At 48.0% G+C, this 24,085-nt stretch overlaps 1 pseudogene; it reads right to left on the bottom strand.

Annotated features, from left to right (window-relative positions):
• Positions 1-29: 29 nt before the first annotated feature.
• Positions 30-22,893, bottom strand: LOC142577074 (CLIP-associating protein 2-like; annotated as a pseudogene).
• Between the last annotated feature and the right edge of the window lie 1,192 nt (positions 22,894-24,085).

The raw sequence follows: 24,085 nt of genomic DNA, 5'->3' as shown, positions 1-24,085 counted from the left end.
AACGGGTACTTTGGTCATACACCAAACGTCTACCTCTTCTTCCTTGAAAGGAACAGCAGGACTTTTGTCAAACCTCTGAACAGCTCACGGTCCTCTTCTCGTATCTCCACTTGCAGGAACGCCTCCTCGATGTCTGCTGTCATGGACACCAGGCACCATCTGAAGCGAAGGAGAACCTGCAGTAAGTCCGGGTTTAGGTTCGGGCCAGCTTCGAGGCAACTGTTGAGAGATCTCTCTCCTTTGGCGAGAGATGACGCATCAAAAACCACGCGGAGCTCAGTTGTGAGTGAGTCCTCACGCATAACCTCCCAGTGTGGCATGTAGTACGCTGGGCCATTTATCGATTCCTTGTCAAGTACAACTTCAGCATGGCCGGAAGCAATGTACCGACGAATTACCGTATCGTATCTCTCAAGCCATCCTTCGGGCTTCGAGAGGCGCTAAACCAGATTTCGTGAACGATTGAGTGCGATGCTGTAGTTGTCTTGTAGCAGCTCAATATCCGGTTCTTTACACGGCACAGCTGCTTGGTACCGCTTTCCAATCTTTGCAATTTTGCGTTGGAAAACAGCCAACGTGTCTGCGTGCCCATGCGTTGCTTCCTTTGGCGCAATTCCCATAGCATCCAACGTCCAAAACGACTCCAGTGTGCTTTGGTCTAATCCTTTAGTTTCTGTAGCTTGCACTCGCAGGACGCAGATCACTTCAGATGTTCCGTTTATGAAGCTCGTTTTCATGACAGGACCTTGTAGCGTCCAGCCGAGAGTAGTCTTTACCGCGACCAATCCTCGTACTTCCGTGCTGCGTATGATGTCGCCGCTCAAGATGTTCCGCAGTTGATCAGATCCTATTAGCAGGTTAATGCCTTTCTCGCCACATCCCCGAGGCACAGCTTGATCGTTCGCCAGCCGGTAACTTTGCTCGCGTAATTTGGCTGCGAAGGAACATTCCATAGCCGTGGCAGGGATGTCGTGGCAAATTACTGGCATGGCTATCGCTTCAATGATGTGCTCGCTGTCATCAAATTGACTACGAGACGAACTTCGACGACACTGCAATTTCTCACACTAGAAGGAGCGTCTGACGCAAACGTGTTCACCTACTAGGCATGTCTCTCTAATGAGTTTTAGTCCCAACCGGGCCACCAGGTACTCCTTAATGAACGTGCGTTGACTGCCTCTGTCGAAGATGCCTCTGATATAAGACGTCTCGTTGAAACCGACGATCCAGGAACGAAAAGTCTGTAAAATAATGGTCTCGTCAAGTTGACAACTTGTAACGGCAGTCGACCGCGGACTCTTTGCCTTCATTGGCATGGTAGCATCAGATACGACGTTATGTGAATTCTCGCCCCTTGTCGCTCGATAAAATGGGTCGCACATCGTTGAAGCATACCTGCCTTTGCATGCCGCGCACACCAACTTCCGCCGGCACTCGTTTGCACGGTGGCCCTTTATAGTACATCGGTAGCACTGCATAGCTTGAGCCAGCCGGTTCCTTTTCTCTGATATGGTCAAGGTAGCGCTGCATGCCTCGGTTGCATGTCTTGTAGATTTGCAAAAGAGACATTCGTTGCGCATTTGTTTCGATTCTTCCGATGCATACAGGACTGATGACGATGGCACATTCCTTCTGTGGGACCCGCCGCCTTTGAAGGAGGATGCCGATGGAGCACACTGCTATCTTGTTTCGAGCTCTATCTGTGTATATCGCAAGAGCTGCTCGAGTTTCTTGCAAGGCGTTGTGGTTGCCTCCTCTGAAGCGGAGGATGCCGTGCCTTGTGCGTCGTCTTGGAGACTGCTATGGCGGTGGAACGCCACGACGATTTCTTGTGGCAGGGATTGAAGCAGAACGTCGTAGAGCATCACCGCAAAACTGCTAGTTAGAATTTCTAGGACGTTGAGGCCGCGCGCAATCAGCTGGACTCCGTCGTACAGCCTGAGCAACTGCCTCGTATCCGATGGAGAAGTCACGGGTTGCAGTTCGCGGAGCGCTCCGAAATGATGCTGTACAATCCGGCTCCTGTCCCCGAACCTCTGCTTTAGAAGCTGGATGGCACTCTCATAACACGCTTTAGTCGTTGCCAGTCCGGCGATGGCAGTGGCTGCGTCCCCTACCAGGTAGTTGCGGAAGTAATGGAATTTATCAATCGTGCGCAGAGTTGTATTCGCGTGAACCGCGCTGTTGAATTGCTCCCAGAACGACGTCCATTGGCACACGTCCCCATGGAGAGGCTTGATGGTCAGTGTTGGGAGATGAGGTCCTAAGCTCATTGACGCAACTGTCGTTGGGGCAGGTGGCGTATTGAGCGTCGTCGAGGGAGGAGTCTGCACCGTGCTTCGGACGCTGAGATCTGCGAGCTGGCCCCGGAGGCGTGTCAGGGTCTCACTTCGGATGGTCCTAATGCACTGCAGACTTGTACTCTCTTTCAAGCTCATGGACGGTAATCACGTCCTCAAGCTCGGCATTGATCTTCCGAAGCTCGTCACGGCTGGCGACGAGCTTGTCTATAACCTTGCTGAACGCCGTGCGGTCGTTGCAGCCGCTCTCCAACAGCGTCGTCGCCTCATTCATGATTTTCGTTGATTGGGTTCGTCTAGCAGAGCGTTTCGCTTTCAGGCGGTTCATGTTTCGTGAGGATTGCGGCTTACTTGCTCGTGAGGTAGCCGGTTCCGCGCGTTGCTTCGCTTGGTGCGGTTCCGATGAGGATCAGGTTGCTCCGGCTGCAGTTTCTAGAAGAAACTCGTCGGCGCCGTAGCTCGTTGTCCACGTCGTTGGGATCCGCTCGTTGTCCCGGGTTTCGGCTCCATATGTTGCGGAACGCCGGCCACTTACAGGTCGCGCCGCCTAAAAAAAAAAAAGTATGGAGCCGCGAGACGCCTAACAAAGCCTTTAGAGGGCGAGAGACGAGCACAAAAAAAATATCATGATGATGATAAAGGCGCGCGCACTTCTTGGCGCCAGGCGCGGAGGCAGCAGCCCACGATCCATTCTTTTTCTTCGTCGTCTGCTAATCTCCGACAATGAGAACGTCCCACGAACGTCATAATATGATATTCGGACGTCCAAGAGATGTTTATATATGGATTATTCTTACTACCCAATCCGGAGTACGTCCTAAGGACATTTTTGGCAGGATGTAGGATGCTTCTGGGGCGCATAGTGTTACGTTTGGGACCTTTGGTTGCGGATTTAGGATATCCACAGGACGTTCAGATTGATTATAAATTAACATAATAGGGACGTTCCTCATAATGTGCCCTGTAGCAGTACAGCAGGCCTGCTGGATTTGACATACCACTAATAAAGTTAGTTTGGCCTGGTTTTTAGTTTGCTTGAGGGGCAATGATGAAAAGGAATTGCATAGCTCTTGAAGATCCATACCAGCGGTCCAATAAGGCGACGAAACATTTTTGCCGTGCAAAAGTTGAAGTACCAGGAGACAGGCCAGGAATACATGCCACCGCATCTAAAAACAGGCTAAAGAAGGCTGCAGTGCAGCTAACCATTGTGCTCATAATTCTTTGCTACGGTAAGCTAATATATACAGCTTGATAAAAATGCAATAAATCAAAACATATAGACATGCAAGCTATATTTTTGTGCTAACAGGAACAAAGCTACAGAACTAAGTTCTGTAGGCTGCTGTATCATTCGACAATCTCATTAAAAATACAGCATTTATTCCAATAAAACAGTTGCAGGAAGATCACGAGTTCAACTCTCAAATGTGCTCAGCAGTTGTCAGTAAAGTGCATCAATGCAGACAAACAAAATTCAATAATTGCATCATACAAGTTCGGTCATTAGGAGTTATTTATGACGCACCGTGGTTATTAAAAGTGGGTGTGACTTAAACTGTTTACAAATGTACTTTGGGGAGCTAAAAAATTTGATACTTCGCAGTGGGGCCACTACGGAAGTTATCATGAGGCTTGCTGCGGGCTCACTTCCGTGGTCGCAGGCACATCAAAGCAAAATTTGCTGAACAGTTGAAACATGTTAGCCACTTTAAGTTACCAGAGCCTTTCCCTAGGCCATATTTAGTGATTACACACTGTCACGGGGCGCCATTATTCGATTCGGCGAAGCACTATTAGATTCGTCGGACGATCTCGCCGCTGCCACCATTTGAAGGAGTTGAAGGTCGCAGAGAGGAACTCGGTGAACAGGATTTATTTACATTATTTACATCTTAGACAAGACATATATCGACAGTCTAGCGTGACTCCCATATGGAGCCCGCAAGACTAACATACAGCAAACAGCTTACGAGCACACCGCTCACTAGTACATTTCGAGCATGACAACGAGCACGCAGCTCACTAGTACATCTCGAGCACGACAACGAGCACACACTAGCAGCCGACCATGGCTGCTTATAAGCTCTCTGCTCGACGCCATAGTTCGACGTCATTCAAGATGACCCGCCCTTTTGGAGGATGAGGGCTGTCATACACGTGCCGCACACACACACAGGTGTAAAGGTCCGGAGCCGACGTCAGAGGGGCTTCGTAGAACTCCTTCACTCGCAACGGCGACGAGGCTAGAGGTTGGCGGCGGCATTCCAAGATGAGGTTACCACCGCTGGCGTAACCGGCTGGCAAACTTGCACTGCAGCTGGCCGTTCTTAACAGCACCGATCAACGGGCGCCGAAAGGTCGTGGAAATAGGGACTGGCGAGCAAGACGGTTACTGCCGGCCACTCGGGCAAGCGGCCAAAAGAAGTCGAAGGCAGATTTAGAGATTATTGTCTTCTTGTCGTCGGCGTGATCGTGACACCCCGACGGTTTTTTGTAGGAACCCCACGTCTATTCTCTACCCCGCACGTTCTCTGAGCTTACTAAGAAGGCAGGGGTGCGAATACTCCGAAATATGTGGTGTCGCTGTGCAATCCTGTGTTCACGAATTGCTAACAGTGTATGTGTGCCGACAGCGCTGTATAGCCGGCTGCCGTCGTTTCTCCTATGTTTGTGAACGCACAATAGAGGCCCGCCACGTACTCAAGGGTGTGCGTGTGTGGTGCAATACAAGTGCCCGACTTCTAACAGGAGGGGAGAATCAGCCGTTCCCTCGCCCTTAATTAAAAGGGGCACGGCCAAGACCTTGGTAGGAGCCGGGATCCAATTGAGTGAACTTGGGGCCCTATAACGTAAAATTATTCCAATCTGTTTTTATTCCATTCTCCTGACGTCAAATGTGCGCAACCGCCGACGCAATCATCGGGAAGTCACCTCAGGGCTGTCTGAACAGACCAATCAAACACTCTCCTCGTTCATAGTAGGTCACTTTTGTTTGCTTTAAAAACGAATAACATTGCCTAGAGCGACCGGTTTGTTTTATCTAGCTGGCCGACAAGAGGCGAGAAGCACGCTCAAGTGTAGAGGAGTTCGATGGGGCCGAGCTACTGCACTCAAAATCGATGACCGGATGAAGAGGGCGGTGCGAGCGTCTGCGATTAGTCCGCTTTCCTTTACATAGCTGGCGGTGGCTGTTCGAATATCGCAGCGGCATGCAACGGAAGCTTAAGAATGACAATAAAACGGATCATCAGCAAAAAAGAGTTGGCAGAACGATGTCGTAAACGTGCCGAAAGTGCTCGAAAACGTTATACAGACAAGCGAAAAGTTTTATTATGTGCAAATAAACCCATGCTTTCCGGCAAGTGTGAGTAGCCAGTCCCTGAGCTATCGGCGGTAGCCATTTTTTATTCCTTTCGGAATGGGGCAGTCTGCGGCTATTCAGAAGAAAATTCAGTTTTGTTCGGCATATTAATGCATCTTTAACGCGTACACGTCACTTTGACGCGGTGAGTTTTTGCGGTTTTGTTACGTCGCGTGACAGGCAGGTGAAGTGGGTGCTTCCCGAAACCTTTTGATGAATGGCCGAGGGCTAATGGCGAAAAGGCGTCGAATCAGAAATAACTATTTTTCTTTTGTTCGGTCAAATCATGCATAATCAGTGTGTACACGTCATATCAGATAGGGAGCTATCACTTTTTGCGTGACGTCGCGTGACAGACAGGTGCAGTGGGAGTGGTCCAAAAACGTTTTTGACCGATCGCGGAGGGCGGATTGCAGAATTGGAATAGACAAGTTTGGAATAGTTTTACGTTATAGCACCCTTGATTGAACCGTCACCAATATCTGCCGTACCCCAACACAGGGAACTAGGAAAAGGAGAAGTTATTTAAACGCAGGTTTTAGACAGAGCTGCGCAGACTAGAAGCTGAGCCTACGATTGCTGAGAATCGTCAAGGAGCTAGTACCGTCCAGTATCGCCTGGGCCGCCTAGCCGCGTCTGAACTGCGAGTTACCAGTTGACGTAAGAGACGACAAACCAACGTCTGCAACGAATGGTATTACCCCTCAAATTAGCTCAACCTGCTCGAGGGAAGACGCCAGAGCTAGACTCCCGGGAAACTCAGCCCAGCAATCGCATCCACCGCAACGAGATCGGCTTGCCAGCGTTCTTCGGCAAAGCTCAACCGTCGACTCCACGCTTTATGGACTTGCTGCTGCTGACCGGCCATGCGTATGCCATCAATTGTTTTCTTTTGAACTTTGTTTAGTTGACCAACGTTAAGTGTGTTTTGTGTAGCGTTAATTTCTATGAGCAGTAAAACAGCGCTAAACAACAGGACGAGGAGAGGGACACAGACCACAGCGCTGACTAACAACCAAATGTCTTTATTCTTTCAGTCAGCATATATATACTCCGCCGCTATCTCAAAGCACAGAATCAACATAATTCAGCATGCGCAGGGGAGGAAAATGCAATTAATTCGATGGGAAGGCAATCTCCTTCTGAAGGAGGGAAATAGAGGGAAGGCTTACACATACTTCGACGCTAACATGAATGCGGAAAGCTTCGGAAATAAGACGTGTGCGGTCATCGCGGTATATTGACGGGTAGGTCCAGAAAGAGATTTGTAAAATTATACGTAAATAAAAGAAAAGGACTTTTTTCACTGTTGCTTAAAACAGCCTATTTAGGGGGTTATTTCTTCGGCTCTCTTTCTTTTTTGTTGAACCTAGTTTTCTAACACACTGAGCTAGAAGCTGCTTATGTCTGTTTCCGATCGCAATCGGCCAGTTCGATCACAACGCGCGGATCACGATCAACTGGATTCCGATCGCGGCTCGATGGCGATCGAAGGTGACTATGCAGCAGCATCTGATATGAATTAGCTCGATCGCGATCGAAAGGGCCCGTGTGACAGAGGTATTACTATTAAACGACACCCGTTATGTGGCATCCAGCTGGTACACCCTACAAGCACAATCTAGCTGCAGCTCTGAAGTCAACTACGTGAAACTTCTACGTCCCCGCCTCTTTGGTGAATTCCGCAGAGATCATTGCACCAATATCGAGGCAAACGGTTAGCTGAACCACGGCCGCTGGATAAAAAATAATAATAGGTGCGGCCTGCCATGTGCATCGAAAACGCTGTGGTCCGCCCCGGCGCCACCACTCGGGGACTTCTCTGGGATCGGCATAGAAAATGTGCGAGGAACGCGCTTCGAACGCCGTCGCCCGTGGAAACCAACGCGTCCCGTTCCCGAGAGCCAGCGCCGTTCGGCCCAGCCAAGCGGCTGAGAATGCAACTACGGCTGAGACATTCAAGTATAAACCCCATGCAAGCGATCTTGCACGCGACAGCGACGAGCGATGTGATGGAGATGGCTGTCGCGTTCTCTCGTCGCCTACAAGTCGTACCCCATACGAGCGACGATTTTGAGCGACGTCTCCTCGTTGTTGCCAGTATGAGGGCAGCAACATACGCGCCGATGCTACCGTGACCAGTGCTTTATTAAATTAAGTTGATGTATTTTAGTGTAAAAAGCAGCATAAAATATTTCTGAGGGTCTTGCAGTAGGTTTTTATCCTTGCACGTATAAAAATTCAATCGTTTGCTCCTTCGGTGCGACAATCGGTATAGTACTTGAGTTATGTACATCCAATTCAGGCTTCCCGCTATTGGCTGGTCGCTCATAGCACTTCTGGGCGACGAGCGACGGATTCTAAATTTCTAGAATCAAGCCATCGAGAGAGAGAGTAAAACATCTTTATCATTAATATTTGAACGGAGACAGCAGTGTGGGAGGAACCCTTGTTAGGGTTGGCGTCTGACACCACGTGGCGACAGGTCATTCACCCTACCCCCTGAACCGGAGCCCACGGGCGACCTCATCCCCTTCAACTTCTCTTGGTCGTGGCATCGTGTGTGCTTACCTCATCCCCGTCACCTTCTCTTGGTCGCGGCATCGTGTGTGCTTACCTCATCCCCCTCACCTTCTCTTGGCCGGACCCCACGGCGCCGGAGAGGTCATTCACCCGACCTTCTCCCCGGATTCGTCGAAAAGAGGATCGACTTCTCCTTCCGTGCTCGGCATGGCAGGAGGAGGGGCCCTCTCTCCGTGCCTGTCACGTGTCATCGACGGAAGCAAGATCCCGCCCACACTTGTAGAGAGCCTATTTAAGGGGCTCCGAAATGTACTTTTGATATACTTAATACTTGATACTTCATACTTCATGCTTTTCTTATTTTCTTTCAACTACCTTTGAATAAACAGTGCAAGTTTCGCACTAGCAAATCGTCTCGCCCCTGCTTGGTCGCCATGATCTACCGGATGCCTGCAGCCCGCCGACAACGCCACGCTACCCAATAATAATGTCGGTCGAGCTTCGACAGGCAGGCGCCGCTACTTCTCGGCAGCAGTACGGTACGCTACCCTGGAGTACGCAACACCCTCAGTCCAAGGTCCCTAAGATGATTCCGGCGATGTTTCGAGCCCGTTGTATCACAGCTCGGAGGACCTCGGGAGGTCCGTCGCGGAGGGCATCGTCCCACAGCTCTTTATTGCGTAGGGGGTAAAGGAGAGTTGGCAAGGGAGGAAGGAAGTTTGCAGTGCACTCAATCGTGACGTGGAATATTGTGGGCGAGCTGCCACAGCCAGGGCAACGATCTGCATAACAGTGTGGGTAGAATTTATTGAGAGAGACAAGATTAGGAAAAGTTGCGGTTTGTAACTGGCGTAATGCCACTGCTTCCTCTCGCGAGAAGGACGGCGGTGGTGCGGCGTGGGTGCGACGAATGCGTGTATAATGACGGAGTATGTCGAGCGACAAGAGCGAGCGATCTGTTCAAGCGACGACCCGTTTTGTCGCTCGAAGGCGTCGCTCGTCGCCGTCGCGCTAAGGGGTTTAGCCTTCACTCTCATTGCAGCCAACCTGACGTGGCAGGCCGTAGCTCTTTTTTTTTTATCCAGCGTCCGTGGCTTAACATATGTGGGAAGCCAAAATACCAGCGAGTGAGGTGTCAACACACAAGCGGACACGACTTTTCACTCGGCGTTCAAGCACACACATTCGAGGTCGCCAAGCAAAGTGCGAAAACCTAGACAACCACTTCAAGTAGGTCGTGGTGTAAATACACCGCACTAGGCACAAAAAGAAAAAAAGATGTCATGCGTTATTCCACTCCGTGAAGGTGGATGACCAGCGAAGCTGTTTAGCACACGACACAGAGGTGACATAGAATTTTGAACAAAGGTACGAACACATTTGTTGTCCTGATAGGTGGTCATCGTGACGATAGGTATGCACACACATTCTCGTTTACACCTCTGTTATTAAATGTGTCCGTCACGTAAGACAATGAATGGCTCACACACACTTAAGCGATGGTTCATATACCACCGTAAATAAAAGAAATTTAACGCGGCCACCCCAATACGACGCCAGAAGAGAAATGAAATTCTACGCTGGAATGATGAACAGCAATGGGGCCGACAAGAAGAGGACGACAAAAAACGCGCGAGCGCGTTCGAGCGGTTGTGCCGAGGGGCGCAAGCGAGCCAGCTGTGGAAGAAGACGACGATGCTCGAGCCACTGCTGATTATTATTGTTGTTGTTGTTGTTGTTCACGATGATGATGATGATGATGATGATGATGATGATGATGATGATGATGGTGGTGGTGGTGGTGGTGGTGGTGTTGGTGGTGGTGGTGATGATGGTGATGATGGTGGTGGTGGTGGTGGTGGTGGTGGTCGTGAAGATGAGATGATGATGATATTTACTCTTGCCAATGAATGGCTCATACCTCCTTAAAGTGAAGAATGGTTTCTTCTGCATCAGTAAATTACAGTCATACAACGCCAGAAACGCCACTCTTACAACGATAAGACGTTTGGTAAGCGAGAAAAAGCGGAAAAACGAGATACGGGTGGCGACGCCTAGTTAAGTTCCCGCACCGGGGGGCTGTGACGTCTTGGATTTTGATGTCATCTTCTAGGGCCTACTAATTATATATAGCGGTACAGATTGACTACATTGTTTTCTAAAGGAACCAAATATTAAACGTGGCAAGTTTCGGGAACCTTTATTCAGCCAACGCGGCCCAAATGCGAAAACATACTTTGGAATTCCTGGCGTCACGCTGACGTACCAGCGCTGGGGTTTCGCGCGAAATTCAAATACTGATACTTGGAACTTCATTTTCTCATCTAATAATCAAACTATCTTTTTGGAATGACTGCCTGCAGTGTTCTCAAACAATGCTGCACTAGTCTAAACTGATTTATTGTTTCGCTTTAGTGTCCCTTTAAGCAATGAGCGGCAACAGAGCCGCTGTGGAAGGAGACGACGACGACGAACTCGCGAGCTGGTTCGCGGGCTTCGCAGACGACAGGAAGCTCGCGCGAGGCATCCTGAAACTGGAGCGACCTTTCGCGTCCCTTCGAGAGCTTTTAGGTGCCTCTTGAAGCTTCGTTGACCTGCAGTGGTTTTTTTAGCTGAGTATATGGTGGTTTCAGGTGTCTCACTAACCTTATTTTAGTCCCTGATTTATTGGCATTCCTTGCGTCAGCCATCTCGGGCTGATGTCGACCAGTTATCCTGGCCAGGCGCGATCCGCCAATAGTCAGCATCCCTGCCACCTAGTTAATTGCCTGTAAGTAAAATTTGCCTAGTTAAGTAAAATTTGCTGAAGGTCTCTTTCATTCGGTGTTAGATTTAGCATTTTGTAGCGCAGGCATCAACGTTTCGTCGTGGGTAGTGGTTGACTTAGCAACCAACAGGGATCATCTTCTTGTGTTATTCGAAATCACTTGTCCAATAACATCTTTAGAATAGCAGACATGCACATTTGTGAACCACAATAAATTTAAGGCTTCCTTGCTTTCAGAATTTTTGAAACTTGCCAATGCTAATGATAAGGAAATCGCTTCAACCATTTGCTCAATTCTAGAGGGTTCCCGGAAGCAAGCTGAATTTGTCGTCCCTTCGGCTAAGGGCACCGCTTGTCGTTAGAAGAATGCTGACTATGGAAAAAGAAAAGCCGCTTGGAAAATGCTTCTGCATAAACAGTGCCCGACAAATTGGAAAAATTATCTGTTTCACGCTGGTGTATTTAAGCGAACTGTAAATCGAGCCAAAGATGAATATAATATTAGGCATTAAGATTATCTATCAAATTCAAAAGGTAAGCGTGCTCTATTCGCATTTCTTCGTGCTATAGGAAGGCGCTACCAACACCCTTAGCATTAGACTCGATCGTTTTGACCCCGCAAGAATTGAGCGCCTCCCTAGAAGAAATTGCCAAAGGCTTAGAAAATCGATTTACAGCCCGGCTTCCGGCTATTCATTTTGCGTTAGATCCTTCGGATGGCTTCACTCCAATTTCCCTATTTGAGCTAAATGAGACTGCACTATGCTTGCCGAATACAATCGCTGGCCCTGACGGCGTCATAAATGCAATGTTAAAAATATTGTTACAGCAATCGCCTAACGTTCTTTTAGACCTGGTAAATTATTCAGTTAAATATGCTTGGATCCCGTTGCAATGGAAGCTTGTCAAAGTAATAATGATGCGTAAGAAACAAGAGAGAAGGTATGTATTGGAGAACATTAGGCCCATTGCGCTTACATCAGATGTAGTAAAACTAATTGAGAGGCTTCTTCACCTTCGTATCACGAAATTTATTAATGATAATTTCATTCTTAGTCTCTGTCAGATTGGATTTAAGGCTGGCTGCACCATCTGCCATGCCCACGTCGACTAGAAAGCCGAATACAACTCGCTCGACGTCATGAGCAATACGCAGCCTTAGTGACGATCGATATCGCTAAAGTATACGATACCGTGGAGCACACTGTATTGATAAATCAGTTAACATCCTGTGCTGTTCCTGGGTATATAGTAGCATGGATTCACTCATTTTTAGGTGAAAGAGTTTTAGGTGAAATTATTGCTACAAAAACGGCTTTTCTTCTTCTAGATATAAACAAACGAGAGTAGTACCGAAAGGCTCAGTCCTTTCCCCAGTGCTTTTTAATATTCTCATGATCACACTTTACTGTCATCAAGAAGTAACTACATATGTTTCTGCAGTCGATACTGCGTTTTCCGCATCTGCAAACGACATCCACACGCTATACCAACGACTGCAAACTCACCTTTGTGCTCTGGAGAAGTGGTTAGATATTAATCACTTTTTACTTAATGCCAGCAAATGTACTATTCTCGTTTTTCCGATGCATGATACAGTGCACATCTCATTGTCTTACCACATTCAAGACATACCGCAGGTAGAGTCTGCTAAATACCTTGGAATGACTTATAACGCCTTTCTCAACTGACCCCCACAAATAGATTATGTGAGTGGAATAGGTACCCGTGCAATTGGCATATTGCGTAGGCTGAGCAATCGTCGAATAGGATTGAGAAGAGATACACTCCTAATGATATATCGTATGTACATTCGCCCTGTATTAGAATTTGGTTGTGTGCTCTTTTCTGGAGCTCCATGCAGCCTACAAGTCCCGTCATCTAATCCTCTTAGAAAGAGAAGCCTTACGTTTGTGTTTAGGTCTTCCTAAGTTTGTTGCAAATTCTGTTCTCTATCTAGAATCCCGTGTTCCTTCTCTTTCGTGCAGGTTCCGGCTTTTGACAGTGCAGACGTCCTTGAGAATTTATTAATCACCGCTGCCCCCCCCCCATCCCAACGTTCTCAAACAATATTTGTTTCACAGCCTGCGCTGTTCTTATTTTTTTCTTCACCTAGCCACGATTACATGCTCAGCAAATTACATTTGTGCAAGAATCACTTGACTCTTTGGACATGCTCATATGCGATGTACTTCCGATTCCCGACAGAGTTGTTACCACAGATATTCAATTCGATGACATTGTTCCTAATTATGCAAAATTACTTCCACATCATATTCTAGACGGTATATTACAATATCATCTGCAGAACCTTCAAACAAACATGGTAATGGCGGCAGATGCCTCACAATGTGAAGAAAAGTCAGATGTAGGAATATTTTTCCAGATTATTGATTGGACATTCCCTCTTAGGCTTCCACATATTATGCCGATCTTTTTAGACGAATTCATAGAGTGGCGCTGACATTACGCAAATTAGGACCATCATTTACGTCAGCCGTGATAATCACTGATTCATTATCATTGTGCTCATCCCTTACTGCTTCTCGTGATTCTCGCGTAATGAGGACGTTTCATTCTTGGTACCTGGGTACTTGAGAAGCGTGCGTTTTATTTGGGTGCCTGGCCATAAAGGACAAATTGTAAGTGAAGTTGCAGACTCTCTAGCCAAGGCATCGATAAGTGGCCCGATTCTCCCTTGCTGCCCTTTGACTGCTTATGTTACTGCTGCTAGATTTCACAGGAGTATCATTATACAGTCAGTATCAGGCTCCGCAATTACATCTCCTACACCCTTGGAACAGAGATTTTTGCCGAACACGGAAAATTGAAGTGTCCATCACGAAGCTGCGCTGCCGTATACCTGCATTGAACTTCTACCTACACAGGTCTGGTCTGGTCCCCTCTCCATTATGCTCGTTCTGTGGGGAACCGGAGGCAGTAGACCATTTCTTGTTGTCTTGCAGGCGTTTTTCTTTTATAAGAAAACGACTACTGGAAATCCCTCTTCTCAATATTAACCTAAATTTATCACGGCCTGTGATCCTATGTTTTGGAGCCTCCATTATTGGGTTCAGTCACAGAAATGTTTCCTGGGCAATCCAAAATTACCTAATTTAAACTAATCGATTTCCATGTTAGACTGACCATCCTCTCTCCCCACAATAGCTTTTATTTATGTATTTATTTATTTGATTTTTATGCACGATTTTCTTCCGATTCCTTTTTTGCAACATACAAATTTTTTTGCTTTTTTAAATCTCCAACGTTCAAATTGTTGACTCTCTTGTTTTTATACACCTAATTTAACATGTGGGTATGCGCAACAGCCACTGAGGAGAACAACAACAAGAACAAAAATGCCCTAGCCGCATGCAGTGCCACATGCACAAGCCTTCACGAGCTTGAATCGCTCGGTGCGAAGAAGGGACGGGCATATACGGTGATCGAGCACCAGACAGCTCCAGCGCGAGTGCATACAACGTTAAAATGATAAACAACGGTTCACTTACATGTTCGTTGAACCATGGACTAGAGCTTTGTGTCGTCTATCTAGCCGCTGTTCATCGGTAGAACCGAAGCAACAGCGCTTGCTGCGGCGCCACCCATGCCTTGTTACGATCGGCCAGTGGGGTAAGCGACCTTGCAGCCTCTCCTGCCCTATTGCGATGAATGGCTTCGTGAGGCTCACACTACGTCGCCTTGGACAGACTGGCAGCGAGATCAAGGCGAGACACGTTTGACGGTTACGGAGTTGATGGATGGCACTTGGTCGCCGACTACGACACTGAAATCAAGAAACTCCTGTGAAAGTGCGTAATACGCCACTTCGTTACGGTCGCTACTGAGCCATACCAGGAGCCAAGACGCGCACATGGAGTCAAGCGTGACACTCCTGTCTTCAAGCACCCCTTTTTTCCCTGGGACAGTCCTATGGCGTGCTATCGTGTGCTCTGACCTGTAGCTCATTCTGCGAGAACGATGTACTGCGCTCCGTGTTCCGGGCAATACGAGTACCCCTTGTTCTATGTAAAGAAGTTTGCCTTTCCAATGTAAATAAACCCCCTGCTCCATTCGTCATCCTCTCAACTTTGGGCTCTTCACTAAAGAAGCAACCCTCGTCAAGTAAGCTCGGACGACGGCGAGAGCCCGCTAAGCCTCCGTGTGACGCCCCGGTAGCGTAGGCCAACTACCCGTTACGAGATGCACCGGCGCCGTAGGCTAGACAGCGACCCTCATTGTGACGCCAGGCTCCGAGGCCACGACACCGGGCTCCTGCAGCCTACAGCCGTACGGCCGCTTCGGGTGGCCTTCAAACCAAGGCCAGTCGAGCCGGTGCGAGCAGGTGATCAAACATGGCCGCGCCCATGCGCCGCTGGTGAAAACCGTCTTCGTTATATTTCTGGCACTGTGCCAAGCTCGCTATCTTCGCCAAGTGCCAGAGAGATGTCGGCAGTATATTTCGACGCGGCAGTGCAGAGTCTCGCGAAATCTCGCGAAAGTGGAACTATCTTCGAAAGTGATGACCCGAGAATACCGCTCCAGCGCATAGTCAAAGGGCACTGACAACCAGACTTGTAGACGTTACAGAAAAAAAAGTTACCGATTACACTTACTTCATTCAGAAATATAATTGATTACAGTCACAGATTATTTCCCGACGAAAATAACTGAGCAATTACTGAAAAGTAATCAATTACGCATACGTTACTTTCGTTCGAACTTTTTATAACATTGCGCAGATACCATAATCAGAATGACCTGGCCTGGCACATTCAGTGCGTCCTCTGTAGCCCTTCCTACAGTGCTTATGTTTACTAACGGTGGCTTTTCAAAAATAAAAATTCCATTGTCATCTCCCTCGTTTTTGTCGAGAATACATCAGTAGTGACAAAGAAAACTCGCTCGATTTGAGCAATAGGCAGTAGAGCGCTGCGACGTAGCCAGAGGCTGACGCACAGGGTACATGCCCTCACCCCCCCCCCCCTCCGAAATAACTGTGCTAGTATGCTGCCTGCTCAGCACCCCTACCCTCCGTCACCCTCCTCGTCCCACGTCAAGTGTGTGCCCCCTCAGTTTCCTAAAAAAATTTCTGGCTGCGCCACTAGTAGGGCGCAGCCAGAAACGTACGGACGTCTTATGCGCAAGATTGTCGTTCGTCAGCATTTTGGTCCTCTGTGAAATGCAGGGCTTCATTGTTTTATTGTTGCCATGGGACTTGAAGAAGACGATTCCGGTTGGGCCAATGAAAAGGTGTACAAATGGTCCGTAGGCCATTCCATAATACTAACGACCTGAAGGGTCGTCGTTATCGAGACGTACATGCACCAGTTCAATTCATCAATCAACATCTGGTGACTCCGTAGCGTGAGGAAACAAGTATTCAGTTCCCGGGTTTGCCTGTCTAAACGTGCGCATTCGCGGCGCTGCTGCGTGGCATGATCTCGTACGTTCTACTACAGTTCCCAACAAATTCAGGTTCCTAAAGCTGAGTCGCCTGTTACAGCTTGTCTCGTCAGTAAAGTAACTAACTATATGTAATTCATTACTTAATAGAGTAATTGAATTACAGCGATCATTACCAATTAAAAATGTAATCATAAAATTACGAAGGTATGTAATACATTACAAGTTAATTAATTACATGTAACTGGTTATACACACTAGACGTACACACACACATACACACAAGAGTGCGTACGACTAATCGCTAGGCCCAGAGTACAAGGAGGAAGTATAGGGTTAGGGTATAGGGAAGTATAGGAGGAAGTATAAGTATAGGCTGGAAGCCGTATTATGGCTGCAAGTACGTGGACAAAAAATTAACGTATAAGTCCACGAAGTCAGCCCAGTCTCTATCGTTCCTGCCAAACCTTACCGCCCAGCGCTGCTTAAATTTCCAGTTGCCCTCCGTTTCAACGAAGCTGCCAAAATTCGGAACATTGCGTCATTGACACGGAGTCAGCTCGTTCTGTTCCTGGACGAGGAAGCGATGCTCCTATGCCTCTGTTTTATGCTGTGGTGAAGGCACGCACTCGTGCCCTTCTTGCTGCCCCCCAGTCAATGGCGCTATTGGATCGAACGTAGGCACTGCTGGTGTTGTGGAATGGTACACTAGACCTCCGTCTCAACGTTGAACTTCCACTACCAGACCTGAGTTCTTCCATTGACCCGTGACTGGACACTAAGTGTTTAAAGGACTAGGCATAAAATTGATCCCTTATTCTTTTTCACAGAATATTGCAAGTTGTCACAAAAGTTGATGCATGCCATCGGCATGAAATTTTACACTCTGATTACAGCAAAATCAAGGCAAGCGAATTTAAAGCAAGGTCAGTGTTGCATGGTACATCCTGCAGACTGAATGTATCGTACCAGCATCAGAACTGGGCCACAACCACTAGGCACCTAGTGTACTCGCACAAAACTAGTATGACACTATGCAGCAGTGGCCACATATTTCCTCTGTAGAGCTGCCATGAAAAAAGAGGTGACGGAGCCGTTGTGCTAACAATGTCGCATGTTAGTTGAAAAGTTTTGCTAGACGAGAATTAGGCCCAGCACACCGGGCTACTTGTAATCTTGTCAGCATGAACGCAACATCATCTAAATACTGTCCCTAAATTGTGGCAGTCTTGCATGACACAGTCCAGTATTACAAAACAAATTTAGTGACCATGCACTCTTTGGAGAAGGCAACTAGCGATGCTATATTGGCGTGACTATATTGACAACTATATTGAGCTATATGGTTATTGCCACATTTATTCAATAAAGACAGATACACGTAACTTGGTGGTTGTTATCGTCTTTATTTTGTCTCAGTCGTTACCAGAGTGGTCATAGCTTTGGGGCCACCGTGCTATACCGCGATCGGTTGTACTGCCATGCTAGGCATGTTCTTGCCAAAGGTTAAGTCTGTACACGACCGGTGACGCGTGGTCGGCACGTTGGCGGCCGCGTAGCACTCAATTCCAAGCCGTTCCAACAGGAAAGATACAATCCACTCGTCGTCGGGGCGCGCTAGGTCCACGTTAAAAGTCGGCAATTGGTGGGTACACTATTGCGTTTTGTTATACTTTTCGACCCTCCAATGGGAGCGAAGGAGAGGCGCCATCCCACGTTTTATACAGGGTGTCCCACGTAAATTTAGCCAAACTTTAAAAATATGCAAATGGCACGTAGTTGGACAGAACAAAGGTAATGTTTGCCATCGCTTGGAGATACTCAAATAAATTTTTGTGATTCCGCCTAATCAGATAATTAGTGCTATTAATTAATCAATTTCTCAAATAATATAGTTAGATGAAAAGTGTTAATGAGAAAATTGTAGAGAGACATGAAAAACTTCCGATACAGCTTTCTGTTGCGCAATACGTGCTACATAAAAGTATTTTTCCGAGCGTGAAAGCAGCCCACAGATGCACGCAAAATTGACGCTCGAGGCACTTTGCCTGTATTCACGGCTTTCTTTCGCGCTCGGAAAAACACTTTTATGTAGCACGTATTCAGCAAGAGAAATCTCTATCAGGAGTTTTTCATGTCGCTAATTAAATTATTTAATTAAATCTAATTATTATATTTGAAAAGCTTATTAATTGATTAGGACTAATAATGTAATCATTTTACCAGTGCCGACATATGGGACATAGACTTGGAGACTGAGAAAGAAGCTTGAGAACAAGTTAAGGACCGCGCAAAGAGCGATGGAACGAAGTTTGCTGGGCATAACGTTAAGAGACAGAAAGAGAGCGGTTTGAATCAGAGAGCAAACGAGTATAGACGATATTCTAATTGACATCAAGAGAAAAAATAATGGAGCTGGGCAGGTCATGTAACGCGCCGGCTAGATAACCGTTGGACCATTAGGGTTACAGAATGGGTACCAAGAGAAGGGAAGCGCAGTAGAGGAAGCCAGAAGACTAGGTGGTGAGATGAAATTAGAAAATTCGCGGGTGCTAGTTGGCATCGGTTAGCGCAGGACAGGGGTAATTGGAGATCGCAGGGAGAGGCCTTCGTTCAGCAGTGGGCATAAAACAGGCTTATGATGATGATGACGTATGTAATTAGGTTGAATTAAAAAATAATCTGAGTATCTCCAAGCGACGGCAAACAAAATTATTTTGGTTGTGTCCAGCTACGTGGCATTTGCATATTTGTATACTCTGGCTAAAGTTAGCTGGAACACCCATTATATGGCCATGATCATGCGTCATAACATGGTCGATAAGATGATAACGTTCCGAGCGACCGCCGCGACAGATAACGTAATGCGGGCGAAGCTACAATTCCGTTACGCAGAGTATGCGCAAAACATTCCCAGATCACTGACGTTTCGACACACATCGTCATAGAGAGAGAGAGAGAGAGCTCTTTATTGGAAAAACAGAGAATTTTGCCGGCGCGTATATAACCGCTGGCATGCTACTCTGTATATGGATGGGGAATGGGATTAAAAGATTCCAGAAGAGAGTGGGAGAAAAAGAGGAGAAAAATAAATATGAAATGTCCGAGTGGACCTGATAATAATATTTACAGGTGACATGGCGGGTAAATTTAGGCTTTTGTTATGAAGGGTGCAATTTAGAGAAGCGTTTGGGCAATAGCGTTCATCGCTCCGGCGCATTGTTTTTTGTAAACATCTCGGGCACATTTTTTTTTTCAGATCCGAGCAATAGACAGCTTTGCTGTCAAATATCTGTTCTTCCCCTTTTACCTGGGACCTTCTTGGGTCCCATGTGTGACAAGGGTAGTTCAAGGGCGCGTTAAGGTCCCCGAGCCCATAGAGGTATGTGCCATTTTGCTTGGACCCTTTCTTTTGTTTTTGTCAGCACCTCGCACACGTTTTTCCAGATCCTATAGCCATAGACAGTTTCGCTGTAAAGCTTGCCTAACGGTACAAAAGTAGGTGTAGCACTGGTGAAGCAGTCAGCTTCTTGCCCGCTTACACGGCTCAATGTGGGTGAGCTTTACGTGTAACTGGCCTGAAACACAGTACGTGCGCGAGCATGAGTGTCACGGCCAAATTTATAAGCTGAGAGTACGTTTTGCCCTCAGTTGCCAAGTCTTGCACAACAGCAACTTGCTTGTGCAACTAATCCGCCCTGCTAAGGGCTAGTCAACTCTTGGAGAAAATAATGTGACATTGAAGTACATGTGCCCCGATGTGTATATTTTAATACATCAAGAAAAAACGAAACGGAAGTCCCTGAAAGCAACCAACTTGTTCGCATGAAAGTGGAGCATTGCTCTCTCACAGCTATTGTAATCTAAACCTGAAGCTATGCACTTTGCAGCAAAATGTGCTGTAGGTCGAAAAAAAAAACACACACGGCACATAAAAACCAAGTTCCTGTTTGAGTTGCTGCAGTAACTAAAGCTCAGCAGGAGGTCACAGTTATTGGCAAAGCAGCAGCAAAGCGATGGTGGCAGCCCAAAGAGAAGCATTGTTTCGTGAGGTGCTGCTTGCCCCCCCTCCTCCACCCCACGCACACTCTAGGGGTTATACTGGAGGAAGATGCTGTATTCGAAGGGGAGCCAGATGCGCTTCCGCTGCTGTTTCCCTGTGCACGCTTGATGTAGAGATTGAGAAGCTTACACTTGCTTCCCGTAAGGGAAGCCAAACGCGGCTTCATCAATTCAGAGCTGACCACGACATGCAGCCTCACCATACAAAATACAGCCGCCTTCCGTACTGAACTCTCGCTGTGGTCATACACCTTCAGCAAAACAGGCATCATCTGGTTCAGAAACTCCACAATTATAATTTTTGGGTGCACTTCCGCGAGTCCGGACATGACCTTGATTGCAGTGATGACGTCTTGGTCATCCGACTCACCGATGAATGAGTGCAGGAGCCGCATTGTTTGCTCGGGTGGCAGCCCAGCAGCAGCCTCCATAGAACACAGTTCGGCAGCACGGCTCACCTTTCTCTCAGGTTGCTATTATGTTCCGAAGATCTTGATTATGGTGATCTCGGCATACTTATGGAAGTGTTGAGCTGCCTCTTCAATTCAGCCAAGGCGCTTAAAGCAGCCACTTTTACAGGCACCACTTGTTCTTCGAGGTTCTCCACTAGGCACCGTAGCACGTTCCTGAAGTTCTCATCCCACAACTCTGGTGAGTCATCGTTAGTGAGGGGTATGAGCTCAGACAAGGCTTGCTTGCGAAGCTCCGTCCTGCTGCTAAGGCTTTGAAGTATGGCAAAGATGTTGTTGAGGGTGTCTTTTTCATTTCTGCCGACAACGCCATCTAGTGATGTTCACCTGATCCGATGCATACCAGTTTCACAATCGTATTCCCAGCTCTCCATGCGGTTGACGTGCGAGACCTCGCGGCCGCCGGTCAGGCACTGCTGCTGCGAGAAAGTGCACAGCTCCTCCCAGTCCTGGGGTGCGAACCGCCCTCTGAAGCTTCCCCCTACACACAGTTGCAGCAGTATCTTGGCGCCTCCAGAAGAAGGGGTTGAAGCATACTCCACCTGGTCTATCCCCCGTCCCGGGTCCAATGCCAGTCGGTGGGTGAGGGCAGCGGTTCGGCGCTGCAGCGAGCTGTACAGCTCGGGCGGGTTCACGTTCTCAGTGTTGTCCTCTTCTTCCAGTGAACGCTGTATATGCATGCTTGAACGGCTCCCAGTACACCGGCTGCCCCTGTTTGGCGTACGGCTGATGGGAGAATGGACATGTGCCGTGGTGGGACTAGGTGTTCGTAGCTCACTGTCATCAGTACGACCACGCATCTAGGACTGAAACAGACCCATCGCAAAAGCCTCATTGTCAGGGTCAAGTCTGCTGAATAACCCATTGATTTCTGCTGCCCTCAGCTTGAATATGGACCCAATTACTTCCTGGACATGACTCGTAGGTTCAGGACTCTTCTGATCACGTACTGGAAAGAAGACCTTTGATACCATTGAGTGTGCCTTGGATGTGTTGACCAGCAAGTCCCCAGAGTCCATCGCTTGCAGCCGCGATATCAAATACTGTAGAATTGTGATCTTGTTCTTGATGTTTAGAGTCTGTGTTGGATCAGTGATGTAATTCGCTACTGCTTGAGATTAATGGCCGCCATGGGGAAAGCAGTCTCGAATTGTCGAGAGGACCTTCTGTATCTTTGTTTGCAGCGAACTTAAAAGGTCGGTTCCAGTCTTGATGAAGAGACGGGTCGGCAGAACATACAGCCAGCTATGCAAATCCGCAGTATGGACATGGATCAACTCCCCCAAGGCTACCAAAAAGCGTGTGAACACCTTGGTGTGTGGATTCATGAACATCTTGGTGAACATGTCGGCGACTTTCTTGTTGTCAAGCAGAGAGAGGGTGCGCCCCGACCACAGCATTCACAGCAGGACCAGCAAACCGTCTTTGCGGTTAGAACAGTGGATGCTGGTAAGATGCTGCAAGATGCTTGGCACATCTAGTAGTGGGATGTGGCCCTCATAACCACCTCTGTTGTAGGAAGTGAACGAGCGGTCCGAGCAAACACTGGGCGTTTCGCTCTCATCCGACTGATCGTCGAGGGCATTGTACCGGTTCTTTCTTGGAGGCGTGTTCCGACATACTTATGCATCCGCCACAGCAGTCTCTGCCTCTTTGCTATGTTGCAGTATCTACTGTGCCATCAATACAGCGCCTGTTGTGATGATAGTTGGGTGATACCATTCCTCAGCACCAACAAAACGACGCCTTGTGCCTCCGCTCATCCCAGGGGTTGTCCATCCCAGGGGTTGTTCCAGTGGGCCGCGTGGGGCTCTCCTCGCGGGTCGTGCGCACTGACGTGGGAATGCCAGATTTTCGGCGGACTGGTCCCGTGCCGTCTGTGAGTGTAGCCGAGTACGAAGCGTAGCTCAGCCGCGATGTGGGTGAGCCAGACCTACTGCGTGGCTGTGACCGGAAAACACCCTTCGTTCGACTTCGACTGATTCGCTCCGGCGATGCCATAGTGCTTGACACCATTGCAGGAACGCAGGGTAATTTTCACTTGTAATTCTTGCTGATGAAGCGGATCGAAGGTACTTGTAACGCCGTCCATGGTGCTCGTAAAACTTGCACTACTTCAACCGCGGTTGCCAAATGGGTGAGTATCGCGCCGCCTGTTGTATAGTCGATGGATGAGTTACGTAAGTGGCGTCCCCTCAGTGCCGTGGTGGTTGCTGATTCCCCCTTTGTGCCCGCTGTTGCTTCTCAGTGGTTATGGCGCTCTGAGCCTGAGGTCGTCGTGGTTTAATTTCCTGTCGAGGCGGTCACTTCCCGATGGGAGCAGAATGCTAATATGCCCACATACTTAAAAAGTAATGAAAGTGAGTCCGAAGCCCTCCGCTATACAGCGCCTCTCAGTGGACGTAAAACCCTTTCAGCTATTGTTTACGTTACCACCCCGACACGGACCCGCCGCGGTAGCTCAGTGGCTATGGCGTTCCGCTGCTCAGCACGAGGTCAGGGGATCGATTCCCGGCCGTTTCGATGGGGATGGGACGCAAAAAAAAAAACTTTGGAGTCACGTTTAAGAATCACGGGTGGTCGAAATTAGTCTGGACACCCTCCCACCATTACGAAGTCTCCCATTAGCCCGTGCGTTGCTTTGCATGTGCGGTCTGATCGCCTCAACAGCACCTTTTTCTTCTTCGGGCAATAGGCTCTCGCATCATACTCGGCCAGTGTAAGTCGTTTTCGCTGCTACCTGTTGATTCGCAGAAATTAAACCGGTCTAATGAGCTAACCGATATTCACGAGGGCCGTCCATTGACAGATAACCTGTTATGGTCCCAATATTTTTAGTGGGTGTACAGCAGATATGAGTGTCAAATATTGCCTGGCTGCGCTACCATAAGCACGTAAGAGTAGTTTTGTAAGGTGTTCAAGACCCTTCCCCCATTTATTTTTATTGCTGTTGCTCTTAGAACTGCACCCCCCCCCCTATTCCTGAGAGACATGGTACCATCCCCACCTACTTCTGTCCCACGAAGACTATAGAACTTGAAACCTGTGAACGCACACAAGTTGGTTCGAGATTCTTTCTTTTCTTGAGCGGTAGTACACCTCAGGACCTAATTAAAGTTCTCTGTCTTTCTGTCTAGTGTCTACTACGGCCAAACAAACTACTTAGCTAACCGATGGAACGGTCACTATAGCA

Source organism: Dermacentor variabilis, chromosome 1 (genome assembly GCF_050947875.1).
Source record: "Dermacentor variabilis isolate Ectoservices chromosome 1, ASM5094787v1, whole genome shotgun sequence".
Classification (NCBI taxonomy): Eukaryota; Metazoa; Arthropoda; class Arachnida; order Ixodida; family Ixodidae; genus Dermacentor; species Dermacentor variabilis.
Note: the sequence above shows the minus strand (reverse complement) of the source record. Positions and strands in the feature narration are given on the sequence as shown.